The sequence below is a fragment of the Trichechus manatus genome, unplaced genomic scaffold (genome assembly GCF_000243295.1).
Source record: "Trichechus manatus latirostris isolate Lorelei unplaced genomic scaffold, TriManLat1.0 scaffold00068, whole genome shotgun sequence".
Lineage (NCBI taxonomy): Eukaryota > Metazoa > Chordata > Mammalia > Sirenia > Trichechidae > Trichechus > Trichechus manatus.
Genome location: NW_004444004.1, coordinates 3,645,424 through 3,664,837, shown reverse-complemented (window position 1 = coordinate 3,664,837; position 19,414 = coordinate 3,645,424). Strand labels below are relative to the sequence as shown.

The following is a 19,414-nucleotide window of genomic DNA, read 5'->3' as shown; positions in this document are numbered from 1 at the left end:
GTGTTGACATGTCATGGGGTTGTTAACCATTGTCATAGGGCAATATGTGTACTAACTGTTTAATGAGAAACTATTTGTTCTGCAAACCTTCATCTAAGGTACAAAAAAAAATAGAATTATCTATGTGAGATCACACTGACAACAGCAACTCAAAAGGTTTGATACGAAGCCTAGGGGACAGTGAGTTGAAGACAATGGTGATGGAATAATTTGGAAAAGGATATTGAGAATAGCAGCACAGCTGGAAGAACGTAATTGATGTCACTGAATTATACATGTAGAAACTTTTGAAATGGTGTAACTTTGGCTATGTATATTTTCACCAAAAAAAAGGTCCTCAAGGTCGAGAAGGGAGTGTTGACACCTCGTGGAGTTCTTAACCAATGTCATAAAACAATATGTATACTGACTGTTTAATGAGAAACTATTTGTTCTGTAAACGTTCATCTAAAGTACAATAAAAAAAATAAAAAAAAAGAATAATGCTATATAGTATTGTTAACATTTATTGAGTACTTAGTATACGTTAGGCCATGCTAAGAGGTTTACATGGAACAGCTCATTTAATTGTCACAATCATCCAGTGAGGCAGTCACAATTAATAGCATTCTCTTACAAATAAAGAAATGGAAGCTAAGGGTCACAGAGCTAGGAAGTAGCAGAACCACAACTACAACTACGCCATCTAATTCTACTGTACTATTTAAGCCCTTTGTTTAAAACCTTTGAGGACTAAGGTACACCTTACCCAAGCCATGGTATTTTCAGTTGCCTCATATGCATGCAAAAGCTGGACAATGAATAAAGAAGACTGAAGAAGAATGGATGCCTTTGAATTATGGTGTTGGCAAAGAATAGTGAATATACCATGGATTGACAGAAGAACAGACAAATCTGTCTTGGAAGAAGTACGACCAGAATGCTCCTTAGAAGCTAGGATGGCGAGACTTCGTCTCATGTACTTTGGACAGGTTATCAGGAGGGACCAGTCCCTGCAGAAGAACATCATGCTTGGTAAAGTAGAGGGTCAGCAAAAAAGAGGAAGACCCTCAACGAGATGGACTGACACAGTGGCTGCAACAATGGGCTCAAACATAGCAACGACTGTGAGGATGGCACAGGACCGGGCAGTGTTTTGTTCTGTCGTACGTGGGGTTGCTATGAATGGGAACCAACTCAATGGCACTTAACAACATTTAAGAACCCTTCAAAACATTATCTATCGAACAACAACAACAACAAAATGTTAACAGAGCACAATTTAAATACATTATGTTCATCCAAATGATGGAATACTATGCAGTCATTAGAAATCATTTTTAGAAGAATATTTAATGATGTGGGAAAAAAGCATGATATGTTAACTTTTTACATATTACAAAGCAGTATATATAGAGTAATCCCAGTTTTGTTTTTTAAAAATGGGTATATACACACAGAAGACTGTGAAGAAATTATACCAACATATTAACAGTGGAATTATCAGTTATTTTTCCTTTCTTCTTTATTGCTTTCTGTAATAGTTGATTTTTTTTCCTTACAATGAGCATGGATTATTTTTATAATGAGAATAATTCCTATTTCCTTTGTTAAGATCCCTGGTGGCACAACAGTAAAGCAGTCGGCTGCTAACAGAAAGGTTAGTGGTTCGAACCTACCCAGTGGCTCCGCGGGAGAAAGACCTGACAATCTGCTTTCATAAAGATTACAGCCATGAAAACCCAGTGGGGCAGTTCTACTCTGTCACATGGGGTCTCTATGAGGCAGGATCAACTCGACAGCACCCAACAACAACAATCCTTCATTATCCACTGCATAGCTTGTACAGACCTTGCCCAAACCTTGTCTATTATGCTGTACTGCTTTTTTTCTAGAACTGATTTTTGCCCAATATATGGCATAGTAGATTCCTCATTTGGCTTCTACAAGGTTTGGATGAGCTGATCAGTCTCCATTCATCTGCTGAGTACTACTTTCCATGCTTCTCCAGATGAGAGAAGCTATCTGAATAAAGCAGAGCAGCCCAGGAGGAAAAATAAATAAATAAAAGCAGTCCTGTTCTGGAAACCTTTACAGAGAACTTCCAAGAGAGGATTTTGGGCAATGAAAATATTGAATCGGCAAGTTTGGCCCAAGGGCACAGAAGACAAAGCTTCCAGGAGCAAACGGAATTGAATATATGTATGTGGGAGGAGGGTAGCTTCTGTACGTGTATGGAAGGGGAAGAGACTTGTGAACAACCTAAAAGCTTCTTCCTTCTTCTAGGCATTTAGGCAACTTGTCAATTACATGCTACTTAGAAAAGCAGACACCTGAGCATCATTCTGCGTTAAAAAAAAAAAAAACAAGGAAATTTGTCTCCTTGAATTGTTGCTTAACATGGATTTTCTAGGTACCTGGACTCTTTCACTTTTAAATCTGCAGCATTTCATATGCAGAGTTTTCTCTCCATTGCCAAGAGCTGAGTCTTACTAAGGCTGTTCAGGTCAGAGACAGGATCCCAAACACCTTTTTCAATAAGGAGTTCAATGTTAAGCCAAAAAGCAGCCACCTCCTAGACACAGATACCAAAGGACTGCTACTTTTTAACATCAAATGACCCCAACAACCACTCTCAGCTCAGAATCCCTCAGGTTTCAGAGCATATGATCTGATTAACACTGGGAAAGGAGGTACTGAGATGGTTAAACCACTCCAAGACATTAGGACACAGAAGATCCAACCTGAGCCCATCTCAAAACCTCAGGGCAGTCCCAGAGATCTGAGTCTCTCTGGGGGAAAGTCATGTTGTTTAAAAAAATGTGAGAATATAAGAACAGGATCTAGAAAAAGAGAGGGCCACGAGGCTACTGAACTCTCATAATATCATGTAGCCCAAAGGCCAATGGGATATCAATCTCACAATGCCAAGATCACACGGCAGGCTATCCCAATTCCCCTCACCCATCCCCATGCTTCCCTCACCTACCTTGGCTTACACCTGGCCTACAGTCCTCTCTCCATCCAGCAATGTACTTCCTGCTCTCTGCAGCACAGATGAAATTTCATCTCATCTCCTTCAAAGGCCTCTCCAGACTGAGTCAGCAGATATTCATGACCAAATAATCCCGCTTGCATCACGGATCCACTCCTTTCCATGTGCACACGAAAATGAGCAGATTTAAGGACTTCGTCACTCAGTGAAGACAGAGAGGCCACCGTACACTTCCTGAGGCAGAGGGTGCACGCCAGCTCTCTGTGTTCTGCACTTTCCTTACCGTGGTGGGGTGGAGGAAGAGTTCCCTACCATTCAAACTGCACTGCTCAAGTGACTCACTCCATGAGTTTCCCCACCCTAGCTGCACACACTTGGATAACCCGTAATGTTAAGTGGTAGGTGTTCACAAGGCAGGTAAATTGTCTGATCACAACCCAAAGCCTGGGAAACTTTAACAACCATTCCCTTTCCCTTTAACTATTCCTTCAAGAATACCCCATGTCAGAGACAGGAGAGTCCCAAAAGGTTGGCTTTTCTAAGAGGCTCCCAACCCCCTGTGTAACCAAGAATTTCACCCTCTACAAATAGCAAACAGTACACCAAAGAGCAAGCTGAAACTAAGAGGCTGACTGCATTTTGAGGCGTCTATGGTGGTAGGATACACGGAGACTGAGAAGGGAAGTGAGGTAAGTGCATTCCACCATGTGACAACACCCTCCGTCAGCCTGGGTAACAGACTTAACACAGAGATCAGGAAACTCTGAACCCCCCTGTGCTGCCCCAAGGCTACTTCTAGACACAAGCCTGCAGTTTACAGGACTGGTGGCTTCTCCAACCCCAGCTCCACCTATCAGCTGCAATGGGGAGATCTTAGCTTTCTTCCAGCTTTAGAAAGGCAGACCTTGGACCTTGCCACTGCTCTCAGAACATCATACGCACTAGAGATCTGTCCCCACTGGGCAGATGGGAGACCATAGTTGGAGTTTAGAGTCTTTACAGATCTTGGTCAGAGCTGGAAAGTAAGCAGTATCCTTTCCACAGCCACTGAGAGAAAGTTAGGGTCGTGAAGGCAGCACTGTTTCCAGATGTGAGAGGTCCAGGTCTCTAGTTGATAAGTGAGTCCTGATGGCACAAGAATCTTAGCATGGAGGCTGCAGAAACATCTGACTCAGACTGGTGGTTGCTCTTTTCCCCTCGTGAGTCTGATGTGGTTAATGACTAAAAAGTTAGGATTTTCTAGCCTTGGAAAGAGAACAGATCATCTGCAGGAAGTGTCAATAGTCACCAACTGTACTATAAACAAGAAGGAAGAACTAGCTGGCTTTTACGTGACATCTGACAGAAATGTTTAAGACAGCTGCAGAGGTTTCCCAAGATTCAAGAGAAGGAGAAAATCTCTGCTCTAATCCTTACACAAAAAAGTGGGAATATGAACTCTGTGTACCTCATCCCTAAAAACCATGGGATGATGTCTTCAGGATCAATTGCAACTTTCCAGGATCCACTCCCCTCTCACTAAGGTACTCATTTTAAATACTTACAAAACCTTTTCCACGGTCTTCTAGCTTATTAACAGGGTCACTGTCCTATTGTACACATGTAATTTCCTACACAGATGAACAGACACTCTTTCTGTGTGATAGATCTAATTCCTCTAAACTCAGAGTCACCAAACTATGGCCCTCCTGTTTTTGTAAATAAAGTTTTATTGGAACACAACCACATTAATTTGTTTATGTATTGTCTACGCTGCTTTCATACTACTACGACACTTAAGTAATTACAAAGTAGATCCTATGGCCTGCAAAGCCTATTCACTATCCTTTACAGAAAAAGTTTGCTGACCCCTGCTCTAAATCAAAATATACAACGGACTTCTAGTTTAAAATGGTACCTGGTTAGCAGCCATTAACACCGCTTCTCCTAAATTCCCACTAAAATACCTATGAAGATACAGAGAAAGATAAAACTCTCCCAAAACATTGAAAACTTAAACTGATGCTCATCCTATTACCAGAATTTGGGAGAACTCTCCATTAACAATAAGGCTGATGCCGAAATGAGAAAAAAATAACCTGTGACCAATCCATGCATGCTTAGCCTCATAAAACAGCAGCTCCTACAAATCTGAAAGAAGACAAGAAAACTCTGAGTCCTTCCCACACTGTCAGCCCCACGGTTGAGTCCATCTAGTAATCAGAAAACTGGGTAGTCATTCCTCCACTACATGGCTACTGCTTGCAGCGGCAATCAACAATTCTACCTGCACTGTCAGAAGTGCTCGCTACCTAACCCTGCTCACTGCACCAATTGTGCAAACCAGTCCAGGAAGACTAAGATCACTGACCTCTGATACCAAAGTGTAAGGTAGATAACAAATCCCACTCCACATGCCAGCTGTGTCCTATAAAACTCTCACCTTCCTTTCCCCGTTCAGTTCAGAGGCCAGCTGCCCACACAGCACTTCTCTCTCTTATCCCCAGCCATCCAGGGCTGGGTCAATGGGTACCCGCTGCAAGTTAGGGAGTCCACATGACTCCTGTACCTTCAGACCAGCCAGCCCCAAACCTGGGGTTTTCCTTTACCCCCTCAGGCTACCAGCCACAAGCCCAGGAGTCCACATGACTTCCTCCACTTCAGGCCAGCTGGCTCCCCTGCTCCCTTGGGTCCGATAATTTGCTGGAATGATTCACAGAGCTCACAGGAGATACCATACCTGTGATAACAGCTTTAATATAACAAAAAAAGGATGCAAATGAAGAGACACATAGGGTGAAGTCTGGGAGAGGTCACAACATGGAGCTTCACATGTCGCAAAGAGGGACATGCTACCGTCTCTCCTGCATGGTCACTAACCAGGAAGCTCTCTGAGCCTCCATATTCTACAATGTTTATTGGCCTCCCCACATGGCCATGATAGATTACATCATGCGTCATGAGGTTTAGTCAGCATCAGGCCCCCAGGAGTCCCCCTCGCACTGGATAGCCCCCACTCATCAGCCTCAGATGTTGGTCCAGCTCTCAGGAGCCAAAACCAAAGGCCAAATGGCATTCTGCAAGGTGATCCCACACCTCACAGCACCTCACCCCAAACTGGTCTACATCCATTTGAAGACTCCAACTACCAAATATCAATAGGGCAGAAGTGGTGGAATTGGTGATGCCACATTGCATACTGGGAGTGGTAGTCTTCATAAGTAAAATCCAGTAGTATGCATGTAAGAGACTGTAGTTTTTCACATACTTTATATGTTTAGAGTATGACAGAACCCAGTAATAGGAGTAGAAGACTCAACAACTATCCGGCAGAAACCACTAGACGAATAGCCACTAGACACTGGGAATTGGGCTAGAAGCTATATGCATCAAGCTGCCTGGCAATTGTGGAACTGAAAAGGGGTTCCAACCAACACCAAAGAGAATGTGATCAGAGCCAAAGGCAATCCACACACCCTGTCTTTGACAAACAACTGCTAATCCTTTTAATATGCACAAACACACAAAAACCACGGTTCCTATGAAACCCTGGCAGCACAAGGGAAATGTGTCATTCTAAAGACTTGGAGGAGGCTCAAATGTCTGAATTTATTATAGAAACAAGAAAAAATATTTAGAAAACTGTCTGCAACCTCAGTAGCATGCAAGAAAACAGACTGTATGAAACAGCAATACAAAGCCATTAGAATACAACACTGAGATGGAAAGACAAGCTGAGGTGAAAAGAGAGCTCAGTGAAGCAAGGACAAATTACAAGAAATTAATATTGTAAGAGCAGAATTAAAATTCACATCAGAACTGGCAAAGAGCAAAATCAATGAAATTCATAGTATAGAAACCAAAATTGAGTCTCTCCCAAATATGCAGAGGAAAAGGAAAATTTATCTCAGAAATCCAACAAAGGTTGATATTAGGAAATCTATTAATATAACATGCCAAATGAGTAGGTATGGGATGTACAATTAACTTTACCCAAAGAATGTGGTCTTTGTTCTTGGTTTCTGAGAGTAACTTCTAAACTCTTGGAATTTTGAGTGACTGGAATCTTTGTTACGCTAACAAGGTGACTCTTAGCTATGGCTGAGCACACCAAAAAGACCCACCAGGTAACATCAGTCCAACCTTTGATGTGGGGGGGGCGGTGCCTGGAGGTTGAGTTCAACCATGTGGACAATGATTCAATCAATCATACCTACATATTAAAACCTCAATAAAAACTCTAGACACTGAAGTTCAGGTAAGCTTCCTGGTACGTGACAGACGTCAATATATGGGAAAGGGTAGAGAGTCCCCTGGGACATGGAAGCTCCACACTGGGGACACTCCTAGACCTTGTCCTATGTGTCCCTTCATTTGTATCCTTTTTCCTATAATAAAAGGATAACAGTAAGTATGTCACTTTCCTGAGTTCTGTGAGTCATTCTAACAAATTATTAAACCTGACAAGGTAGTGGGAATCCCCAAATTTCTAGCAAGCAGGTAAGAAGTGAGAGGGCTCTGACGACCTCCAAACTTGCAACTGGCATCTGAAGTCTTGGGGAGACTTGGCAGTCTGGAGGATTATGCCTTTTAACTTGCTCCAGTGGTTAGGGTCAGAAGAACTGCATTTGCAGTTTGTGTCAGAAAGTATATTTAGAGTTGGTGTGTGTCAGAGAAGGCATCCACAGACACATAAAGACATCCTTTAGTTGGGGTCGTAAGTGTGGGATTTTCTAGAATGAGAGAAGACGGACAGACGTAGACACTTTAGAAGATCAAAAGAAAAAAACACAAATAAATCTCTCAATAGATTCCCAAAACATTAGCTAAGTTCAACAACCATGCCTGAGTTTTTTTTAAAAATACTTGATAATTTAAGAATAAGATACTTCCTTAACATAATAAAGAACATCTAACTTAAGCCAACAGCCAACATCAGAGTCAATAAGGAAACTCTTCAGACAGTTACATTAAAATCAGCAACAAGACAAGGACTCTTACTAGCACCACTATTATTTAACATTGTCCTGAAACTTCTAGCAAATACAACCAGGCTTGAAACAGGAAAAAAAAAAAAGTTTTGCTCTTTGAAAGGAGATAAAGTTATCATTCGGGAGTTAGTATGATTAATTTCCAAAACAATCCAAGTGAAACAAGTGAAAAACTATAAGAAAAAAAAAAAAGGAAAGCATGTCGGCCAAATATAAAATAAGCATACAAAATCAAAATCTTTCCCATGTATCAGTAATAACTAGTCTGAAAATATAATAAATAAAAGCATCCATTCACAATGATATCATAAGCTACAATCTATCCAAGAATGATCTTGATGAGAAATATGTGGGGGAGATTATATATGTGTGGGTGGATGTGTGAGTGGATGGGTGGATGGATGGGTAGATGGATGGATGGATGGATGGATGGATGGACAGATAGACAGACAGACAAATACATACCACTGAGGAATATTAAAAAATCTTTAATAAATTAAGAAATATACCATGACTTTTCCTGGATAAGGAAACTCAATTTTGTGAAGATGTTAACTCTTCCCAAATGAAATTCTAGGTTTAAAGATATTCCAATCAATATCCAAATAGGATTCTAAATACAGAATTTTGAGGAAAACCTAGCAAAAATATTCTAAGTTCATCTAGAAGAAAAAAAAAAGAAAGAAAGCAAGCTGAGACTACCAAAGAAGAAAGTGTGGGTGAAGTAGTAGGCTAGGGAGAATGGCAAAGGAAAATCTGCCTATCAGCCTTTGCAAATAAAAGAGTACAAAACAGGTGGAAAACCTAATCAGAAAGATCAATGGAATAGTACAAGGAGCTGAAAAAGGAACCCTAGCATAAGTATATGATAAACATGTAGTAGCAATAATCATGGGGAAATAGTTATTCAACAATTGGTGCTACAATAAATTATTAAATATTTGGGGAAAATATAAGTTATACCCCTATTTCATACTATTCACAAACAAACTTTAGGTGGAATGACCAATTAAATCTCTAAAGTATTGTTTAAAAGAAACTAGATTGTCTATCTGATCTTAAAATGGGAAAAGTCTTTTCAAGCATAAAAGTGATAGGGGAAATTACCATAGTAGAAGGGAGTTTGGAAATCAATAGATCTGACCAATCACAATATAAAACAAAGGTACATCAAAAGCATCATCAAAAAACTAAAAGGCTAGTATTATTAAGATGTCAACACTACCCAAAATGATCTACAGATTAAATGCAATCCCTATCAAAATTTCAACAGCCTTATTTGCAGAAATGGAAAAGATGATTCTCAAATTCACATGGAATAGCAAGGGGCCCTGGATAGCAAAAAAAATATTGAAAAAGAAGAACAAACTTGGAGGACTCATGCTTCTCAATTTCAAAAGTTACTAGAAGGTGACAGAAATCATAGCAGTATGGTACTGGCATAAGGACAGACATACAGACCAATGGAATAGAATCAAGAGTCCAGATATAAACCCGTATGTCTATGGTCAATTGATTTTTGACAAGGGTGCCAAGTCCATTCAATGGGGAAAGAATAGTCTCTTCAACAAATGGTGCTGGGACAACTGGATCTCCACATGCAAAAGAATGAAGCTGGACCCCTACCTCACATCATATAAAAAAATTAACTCGAAATGGATCAACAACCTAAGTAAAAGAGCTAAAACTATACAACTCTTAGAAGAAAACATAAGGGTAAATTTTCACGACTTTGGATTTGGCACCAAAAGCATGAGCAAGAAAATGGAAAATAGATAAACTGGGCTTTATCAAAATTAAAACCTTTTTGTGTATCAAAGGACATATCAAAACAGTGAAGGGAAAATCCACAGAATGGGAGAAAATATATGGAAATCACATAACTTATATCTAGTAATTATCAATTTCAGACTGCATAAGTTGGTAAAAATCTTCAAATTTCTTCATCTTTGGCATTAGTGGTTGGTGTGTGAATTTGAAAAATAGTCATATTAACTAGTCTTCCTTGTAGGCATATGGGTATTATCCTATCACTGACAGCATTGTACTTCAGGATAGATCTTGAAATGTTCTTTTTGACGATGAATGCGAGGCCATTCCTCTTCAATTTGTCATTCCCGGCATGGTAGACCAAATGATTGTCCAATTCAGAATGGCCAATCCCAGTTCATTTCAGCTCACTAATGTCTAGGATATTGATGTTTATGTGTTCCATTTCGTTTCTGACGATTTCCAATTTGTGGATTCATACTTCCTACATTCCACGTTCCTATTATTAATGGATGTTTGCAGCCATTTCTTCTCCTTTTGAGTTGTACCACATCAATAAATGAAGGCCCCAAAAGCTTGACTCCACCCACATCATTAAGGTCTACTCTGAGGAGGCAGCTCTTCCCCAGTCATATTTTGAGTGCCTTCCAATCTGAGGGGCTCATTTTCCAAAACTATATCAGACGATGTTCTGCTGCTATTCATAAGGTTTTCACTGGCTAATTTTTTCAGTAGACCCCCAGGTCCTTCTTCCTAGTCTGACTTACTCTGGAAGCTCAGCTGAAACCTGTCCACCAAGGGTGATCCTACTGGCATTTGAAATATCGATGTCATAGCTTCCAGCATCAAGTAACTTGCAAGCCACCACAGTACAACAAACTGACAGACGCGTGCAAAAAGAATTGGTCGATGTTCAGCCATTTCAGGAGGTAGCATATGATCAAGAACCAAAGGCAGTGAAGGAAGAAATCCAAGCTGCACTGAAGGTATTGGCAAAAAACAAGGCTCCAGGAATTGATGGAATACCAATTGAGATATTTCAACAAACAAATGCAGCACTGGAGGTACCCACTTGTCTATGCCAAGAAATTTAGAAGACAGCTACTTGGCCAACCAACTGGAAGAGATCCATATTTGTACCCATTCCAAAGAAAGGTGATCCAACAGAACATGGAAATTATCAAACAATATCATTAATATCACACACAAGTAAAATTTTGCTGAAGATCATTCAAAAGCAGTTGCAGCAGTACATAGACAGGGAACTGCCAGAAATTCAAGCACGATTCACAAGACAGCATGAAACAAGGGATAGCATTGCTGACGTCAGATGGCTCTTGGCTGAAAGCAGAGAATACCAGAAAGATGTTTACCTGTGTTTTATTGACCATGCAAAGGCATTTGACTGTGTGGATCGTAACAAATTATGCATAATATTGCAAACAGGAATTCCAGAACACTTAACTGTGCTCATGGGGAACCTGTACATAGATCAAGAGGCAGTTGTTTGAACAGAACAAGGGGATACTGTGTGGTTTAAAGTCAAGAAAGGTGTGCATCAGGGTTGTATCCTTTCACCATACTTATTCAATTTGTCTGTTGAGCAAATAATCCGAGAAGCTGAACTATATGAAGAAGAATGGGGCATCAGGATTGGAGGAAGACTCATTAACAACCTGCATTTTGCAGATGACACAACCTTGCTTGCTGAAAGTGAAGAGGACTTGAAGCACTTACTAATGAAGATCAAAGACCACAGCCTTCAGTATGGATTACACCTCAACATAAAGAAAACAAAAACCCTCACAATTGGACTAATAAGCAACATCATGATAAATGGAGAAAAGATTGAAGTTGTAAAGGATTTCATTATACTTGGATCCACAATCAACGCCCATGGAAGCAGCAATCAAGAAATCAAATGACGCGTTGCACTGGGCAAATCTGCTACAAAAGACCTCTTTAAAGTGTTAAAAAGCAAAGATGTCACTTTAAGGACTAAGGTGTGCCTGACCCAAGCCATGGCATTTTCAACAACCTCATATGTATGTGAAAGCTGGACAACAAATAGGGAAATCAAAGAACTGATGCCTTTAAATACTGAATATACCATGGACTTCCAGAAGAAGGAACAAATCTGTCTTGGAAGAAGTACAGCCAGAATGCTCCTTAGAAGTGAAGATGGCGAGACTTCGTCTTACGTACTTTGGACATGTTATCAGGAGGGACCAGTCCCTGGAGAAGGACATCATGCTTGGTAAAATAGAGGGTCAGCAAAAAAGAGGAAGACCCTCAACGAGGCGGATTGACGCAGTGGCTGCAATGATGGGCTCAAACATAGCAACGATTGTGAGGATGGCACAGGATGGGGCAGTGTTTCGTTCTGTTGTACAGAGGGTCTTTATGAGTCAGAATGGACTTGCCAGCACCTAACAACAACAACAAATATCTGACAAGGGTCTATTATCCAGAATGTATTAAAATTCTTACAACTCAACAACAAAAATGCAACAAAGTCTATTAAAAAATGGACAAAGGACTTGAATAAGATTTCTCCAAAACAATATATAAATGGATGAAAGAGCTCAACATCATTAACCATTAACTGAAAACTAACCCACTGCCGTCGAGTCGATTCCAACTCATAGCCACCCTATAGGACAGAGAAGAACTACCCTGTAGAGTTTCCAAGGAGTGCCTGGTGAACTCGGACTCTCCACCTTTGGGTTAGCAGCTGTAGCTCTTAACCACTACACATTAGGGAAATGCAAATCAAAACCACAATGAGGTATCACTTCACCCCCACTAGGATTGCTATAATAATAATAATAATAAAAACGGACAATAACGTGTTGGCGAGGATGTGGAAAAACTGGAAAACTTATGTATTGCTGTCAATAGGTGTAAACAACCCAAGTGTCCATCAAGAGATGAAAGGATAAACAAAATGTGGTACATACATACAATGGAATATTATTCAGCCATAAAGAGAAATGAAATTCTGATATATTTTATGACATAGATGATCCTTGAAAACTTTATGCTGAATGAAATAAGCCAGATACAAGTAGATAAACATTAAATGATCCCTCTTATGGCACAATTGTTAAGAGCTTGGCTGCAACCAAAAGGTCAGCAGTTCAAATCCACCAGCTACTCCTTGCAAACCCTACGGGGCAGTTCTACTCTCTCCTATATGGTTGCTATGAGTCAGAATTGACTGGACGGCATAGGTTTGGTTTTGGGTTTTTTTTTTTTTTCTTATATGAAATATCTAGAATAGGCAAATGCATACAGACTAAAGTTTATTATTGGTTACCAGGGTCTGAAGGAGAGAAGAATGGGGAATTATTGTTTAACAGATACTGAGTTTCTGTTTGGGATGATAAAAACTTTTGGAAATAGATAGTGAAGATAGCTATACAACATTGTAAATGTAATTAATGCCACTGAATTTTACACTTAAAAATTCTTAAAATGGCAAATTGTATGCTATATATATCTTTTGCTACCATAAAAAATGATATAAAATTTTTTTAAAGTTAAAAGACAAACTGAGAAAAACATTTACTGGAAAGGTGATAAAGGATTAACATTCTTTAAAAATATAAAACTCATGCAAATGAACAAGAAGAGAAACAGACCTATATAAAAATACTAGGAGTTGGAGGTAGACATCAAAAGAGCACCATGCCTACGGCTGTTGCGTGGTAGTCTAGGTAGAAGCCACTTCCAAACTTAGTTTCATGTCCTGGATGCATGCTTTAGGCAGAGGCAGCCTTTCCAGCAGCAGGGCTTAGCAAGTCACATGTCAACTGAGGTACACATAAATGATGTACTCTGGGACCCAGCCAGAACACTGGGGAACCATCATTCCCCCTTGTCAAGTGTACCATGGAAGCCCTGTGGAGAGCCCTGCCCCTTTCCCATCCCAAAGAGAGTTGCCAGCCCCTGCCCAGCATGGGGCATGCAGCCTACTGTGCCCACCATACTCCTTTCTTGCATTGACTGGGCATGTGTACATGAAGAACATAGCAGCCCCTGCTTAGCTGGGATACTGATAAACTCATACATGGCTGGCACAGAAAAGAGCCTGTAGAGAAAATAAGATATGGGTATACTGGCTATTCAGTGAACTCACAGAACAATCCGGCATAAAGACCACAGGAATGTCCATCGGTGTATACTGAGATCTATGGAATTTTAAATAGGATGCTTTCAGGGTTTCAACACTTCAAATAATAAGAGTAGCAGAAAATATTCATTTAAGCAATACAAGGTAGTGATTAGGAACACAGGCTCTGGAGTCAGACACACCTTGCATCAAATCCCACCTGCACCACTCATGAGCCACTTAAGTTTCTTAAACTTTCCAAGCCTCAGTTTTCTTGCTGTAAATGGGGATAGTATTAGTACTTACCACACAGGTTTGTTGGAAGGATTAAATAACACAAGCTATGTTAAGTGCCTTCCATAGTGCCTAGGCACACAGTAAGCCTTATTAGCATTAGCAGGAGAAGGAGGAATAGAAATCCTGATTCTGCCATTATGTAATCTTAGCCAAGTTATTTCATTTTTCTTGGCCTTAACTGTTTTATTCATAGTATGGATAATGTATTCCCTATCTCACAGTATGATTTTAAGGATGAGATGAGGTAACTTAAGACAAAGTATTTTGAAAACAGTAAAAAGCAATACTAATATAAGGTAGTGTTATTACTTTAGAGTTGTCTACTTTCTGGAATACTAGGTTTTAACTTCAAACTACACATGGTATTTCTACACAATGGAATAATATGCAGCCATTAAAAATGATGTGTATCATAAAAACTCATCATAATTCTAGGGAATTATCCTAAGTGAAAAAAAGTCAATCTCAAAGTATATATGATTCCATTTATGTAACATTCCTGAAATGACAAAATTATAGGGATGGAGAACAGATTAATGGTTGTCAGAGGTCAGGGAAGTGGGTGGGAGTGGGAGGAAGTGGTGTGGCTATAAAAGAGCAACAGGTGAAATCCTTGTGGTGATGGAAATGTTCTGTACCTTGACTGTATCGATATCAATGTCCTGGCTGCGTTATTGTATAGTTTTTTTTTTTTTTGACTGGTTGTGTATTTCTTTTTTTGGTTGTTGTTTATTGTTGTAGTCTAAATGAAAGTTTACATTTCAAGTTAGTCTCTTATACAAAAATTTATACATACATTGTTATGTGACCCTAATTGCTCTCCCCTTACTGTGACAGCACATTCCTCCTTTCCACCCCTGATTTCCAGCATCCATTCAACCAGCTCCTAACCCTCTCTGCCTTCTCACCTCATCTCCGGACAGAAGCTGCCCATTTAGCCTCATGTATCTACTTGAGCTAAGAAGCACACTCTTCATGAGTATCATTTTATGTCTCACAGTCCAGTCCAACTTTTGTCTGAAGAGTTGGGCTTGAAAATTGTTTTAGTTCTGGGCTGATAGAGAATCCAGGGGCTACGCTTTCCAGTATTGTATAGTTTTGAAAGATGATACCACTTAGGGGAAAATGGGTAAAGGATACATGGGATCTCTCTGTATTATTCTGTAGAACTGCATGTGGATCTATAATTATCTCAAAATACAAAGTTTATTTTTTTAAATGATGTGGATAGAGTTTGTAATAAAATGGGGAAATACTTGTGATATCATAAATGAGCAAAGCAGAATAGAAAACTATGATTAAAGAAGAAAAAAGTAAAGGAATAAATACTCATCTTCAGAGATTAGGCAAAAAACAGGAAGACAGAATTAATAAAGATAAAAGTTGAAAACTAAGTAGAAAGCACAAATAAACTAAGGTAAAAAGGACAACTAAATCTAAAACCTGGTCCTATGAAGTGACCAATAAAATAGATAAAGTGTTCACTAACTTGACTAAAATATAAAAGAGAAAACACAAAAACAGACAAGAGTTAAGTCCAAGAAAGGAGACATGACTACAGATGAGAAAAGATTTTTTTAATTATAAAATAATTAGATATTACATGCTCAACTAAATTTCTGGCAACAAATTTGAAAATTCAGAATAAATGAATAATTTCCCAGCGTAATACAAACTACCAAAATTGACTCAAGAAGATTTGAGTAAATGTTTTACCACAGAAGATGTGAGAAGGTGATTAAGGGCCTACCACTGAAAAAGTCATCAAGTCCAGAGAGCCTTCACAGCTGAGTTTTATCTGACCTTTAAAGGACACATAAGTTTTCAGAGTATTTAAAGTATTCCAGGTCACAGAAAAAGAAGAATCATTCTGCAGTACATTCTATGCAGCCCAGCGTAACTTTAATCCTTTACCCTGATAAAGTGAATACCAAAAAAACAAAAAAAAACCTGACTCCAATCTCACTTATGAATATTGAAGTAAGGTTCTAAATAAAATCCAGCAATGTATCGAAATAATAATATACTATGACCAACAGGACTTATTTCAGTAATGTAAGCGTAGTTCAAAACCAGAAAATCTCATTTGTATCAGAAACTTAAAATGAGAAAAAACGAAAAACGAATTGATAAAATATAGCAACCACTGCATTTGTAAAAATCTCTAAGTAAATGAGAAAACTATTTAAAATAAGACTATTCAACAAATACCAACAGTAACTATTATTCTAACTAGAGAAACACAGAAATATTTAAATTTAAAATCAGCTCTAGACAGAGTGGCCCCACCAGCACCATTTTTATTTAATTCTTTGAGTTTCTAGCAAATGCAATAAGATTAAGAAAATGAAATAACTGCTGTAACCACTGGAAAGAAGAGAGAAAGCTAAAATAAAAATTTAATAGAACTAACAAGAGAATTTGGTAAGAGAGTTAGGTATAAGATAAATATTTAAAAATCAATAACCTTTTTTATTCTAGAAAGAAGCACTTAGGAATATAAAGGGGAAAAAATAGTCTACTCGTAAAGACAAAAAAAGCAGTCAAATAGTTAGGAATAAACGAGATCTGAACAAATAAAAAGAAATACCATTTCTTAGATAAAAAAGCGATATAACTAAAGAATCAATTCTCACAAAACTAAAATATATATTTAATGCAATTCTAATTAGAATCCCAATAGGGTTTTTTTTTTTCAGGGAGGGTGAATAAAAGTGATCTTAAATTTTGTATATGTATTTAAAAAATACCCAAGAATAGCCAAGAAAAATATTCTAAAAACTAATGCAATCAAATTAATATAATTCTGGTACACAAATTGACAAATGCTGTATTTTTATGAAATAATGTGCAACCTTTGCATTTGTTTGCCGGCCGCGCCCTCCCCCTTCGAGGCACCCTCACAAGTGCCTCCGTGCCAATCCTCTTCCACATGTTGCTGGTAAAAAAAAAAAAAAAATTAGCAACAGTGCGCTTACAAAAATACCTAGTGGCGGAGGGGAGGGCAAGGCTGGCAAACAAATGCAGAAGGTGCGTGTTATTTGCATAAAAAATATGGTAGATAAAACAGAATCCATAAGTAGATCCCATTATACAAAAATTTTAATAGATGACAAAGGTGGTAGTTCAGTTCACAGGAAAAATATGGATTACTGAATATATTATGCTAGCACAACTGGTTAGTCATCTTTAAGAAAACAAAACTATGCCTCATACCATATACTATATACCTCATACCATATATAAAAATAAATTCTAGATGGATAAGACAAATATAATGCTTTTAATCTGCCAAGAAAATTTAGATTATATGGAGCCCTGGTGGCACAGTGGTAAAGAAGTACATCCGCTAACCCAAAGGCTGGCAGTTTGAATCCACCAGCTGCTCCTTGGAAACCCTATAGGACAATTCTACTCTGTCCTACAGGGTCACTGTAAGTTGGAATCGACTCAGTGATGTATATAGATATAGATATATAAACAGCCCTGGTGGCACAATGTTTAAGCACTCGGCTGCTAACCAAAAGGTTGGTGGTTGGACTCCACCAGCTGCTCTGCAAGAGAAAAGATCTAGTGATCTGCTCCTATAAAGATTACAGCCTAGAAAACCCTATGGGGCAGTTCTACTCTGTCACACGGGGTTGCTATGAGTCAAAGTCGACTTGACAGCACGCAACAGCAACAACAACATAAAATCTAGAGGTGGGCTAGAGCTTCTTAACTGGGACTAGAAATCCAGAAGCTATAAAAGAAAAGAGCCACATTTGGATATGTAAAAATTTAAAAATTTACATGGAAAATATCCATAAGCAAAGACAATACATAAACAAAGATTTGGTAAAGATAACTGTAACTGTGATGACAGACAAAGGGTCAGTATGTAAGATATACAAAGTTCTTACAAATTAAGAAAAATATAAACAACCTACAGAAATAGGTAGATGATATGAATAAACAATTCAGGAAGAGCAAATTTAATTGGACCAAAAAAAAACATGAAATAATGCTGAAATTCACTAGTAGCCAAGAAAATACACCTATTAGGTTGTCAAAATTATAAAAGAATCATAACACCTATTGCTGGTGGTGAAATAAAGAATACTCTCATACATTATACATTACATACAAAAATGAATGTGAAGTGTAACAGCCTTTTTTTGTAAATCAATATGACACCATCTGTTAACATTCATATGTATGCATGTAGGTATATAAAAGATAACATATATACATAAAAGATACACATGTATCCAGGCAGTGTTTCATTCCATTATACATGGGGTTGCCACGAGTCAGGGGCTAACTCGATGACAGCTAATAACAGCAACAAATATATATATATATACACATACATATGTATATGTATACATATGTGCATATGTGTGTGTATATATATATATATACATATATACACGTATGTGTGTGTGTAAATGTTCATCAAAAGCACCAGTATGTAAAGGCATATGCGCAATATTTATTTCAGCATTGACAGAAATCTGGAAACAAAGTAAATGTTCATTAACAGGGGAATGGCTAAATAAATTGTTGTTCATCTATGAAATATTTTGCAGTCTTTAAAAAAAGTAAGAGCTATACCAACTGATTTTAATAGATTTCCATGAAATATGTTTGAATGAGAAAAGATGTATTAAAATATATATAATAAAATTCCACTTTTATAAAACAACAATGAAGAAGAACAAAAAATTCCAAAACCCTATATGTGTATGTGTGAACCTGAATGTATATATATGATTATATAAGCATGGAGAAAAATATAGAAAGATACATACTGGTTAGGTAACATGCAGGGATGAGTGGAAAAGGGGACTGCAAGGAGACAAAATAGGAAAAGAAAAAAAAAAGGAACACTAGAAAACTATAAATTCAGTTTCTGTTAATGGTGGTGGAATAAGCTGGAAAAGGACAGTGGTAATGGTTGCACAACATTATGAATATAACCAATGCCACTGAATTATACATGTAAAAATTGTTTAATTGGCAAATATTTTGTTATATATATACTTTCACCACATAAAATAAATTCAGCAATCATATTAATACATTTCTATATGTATAGAAACATATAAATAAATTAAATTTAGAAAAGATACACTGCGAAAACTATACAATATGATCTCTGCTTATTAAAAAAGGAAAGGAAATAGCCAAAATTATCTCTTGGAGTTGAATTACGGACAATGTTTATTTTCTTCTTTATGTGTCTCTGTATTTTCTAAAATAAGAATTTGTTATTTTCATAATAATGACATAAAACCAATAAATGTT

At 38.1% G+C, this 19,414-nt stretch overlaps 1 protein-coding gene across 9 annotated transcripts in view; it reads right to left on the bottom strand.

The window, feature by feature from the left end:
- The window catches only part of TMEM164 (transmembrane protein 164), a 232,258-nt gene that overhangs the window by 124,392 nt on the left and 88,452 nt on the right, over nucleotides 1-19,414 (bottom strand). Inside the window, exon 3 of one of the 9 annotated variants that reach the window (XM_023734470.1) lies at nucleotides 13,856-13,907. The exons of 7 other annotated variants lie outside the window; for them this stretch is intronic. The gene's annotated coding sequence lies outside the window, so the exon portion shown is untranslated. Of the gene's footprint in view, nucleotides 1-2,968; nucleotides 8,333-13,855; nucleotides 13,908-19,414 lie in introns of those variants that run through there. One more of the 9 variants, XM_023734472.1, reaches the window with a different exon arrangement.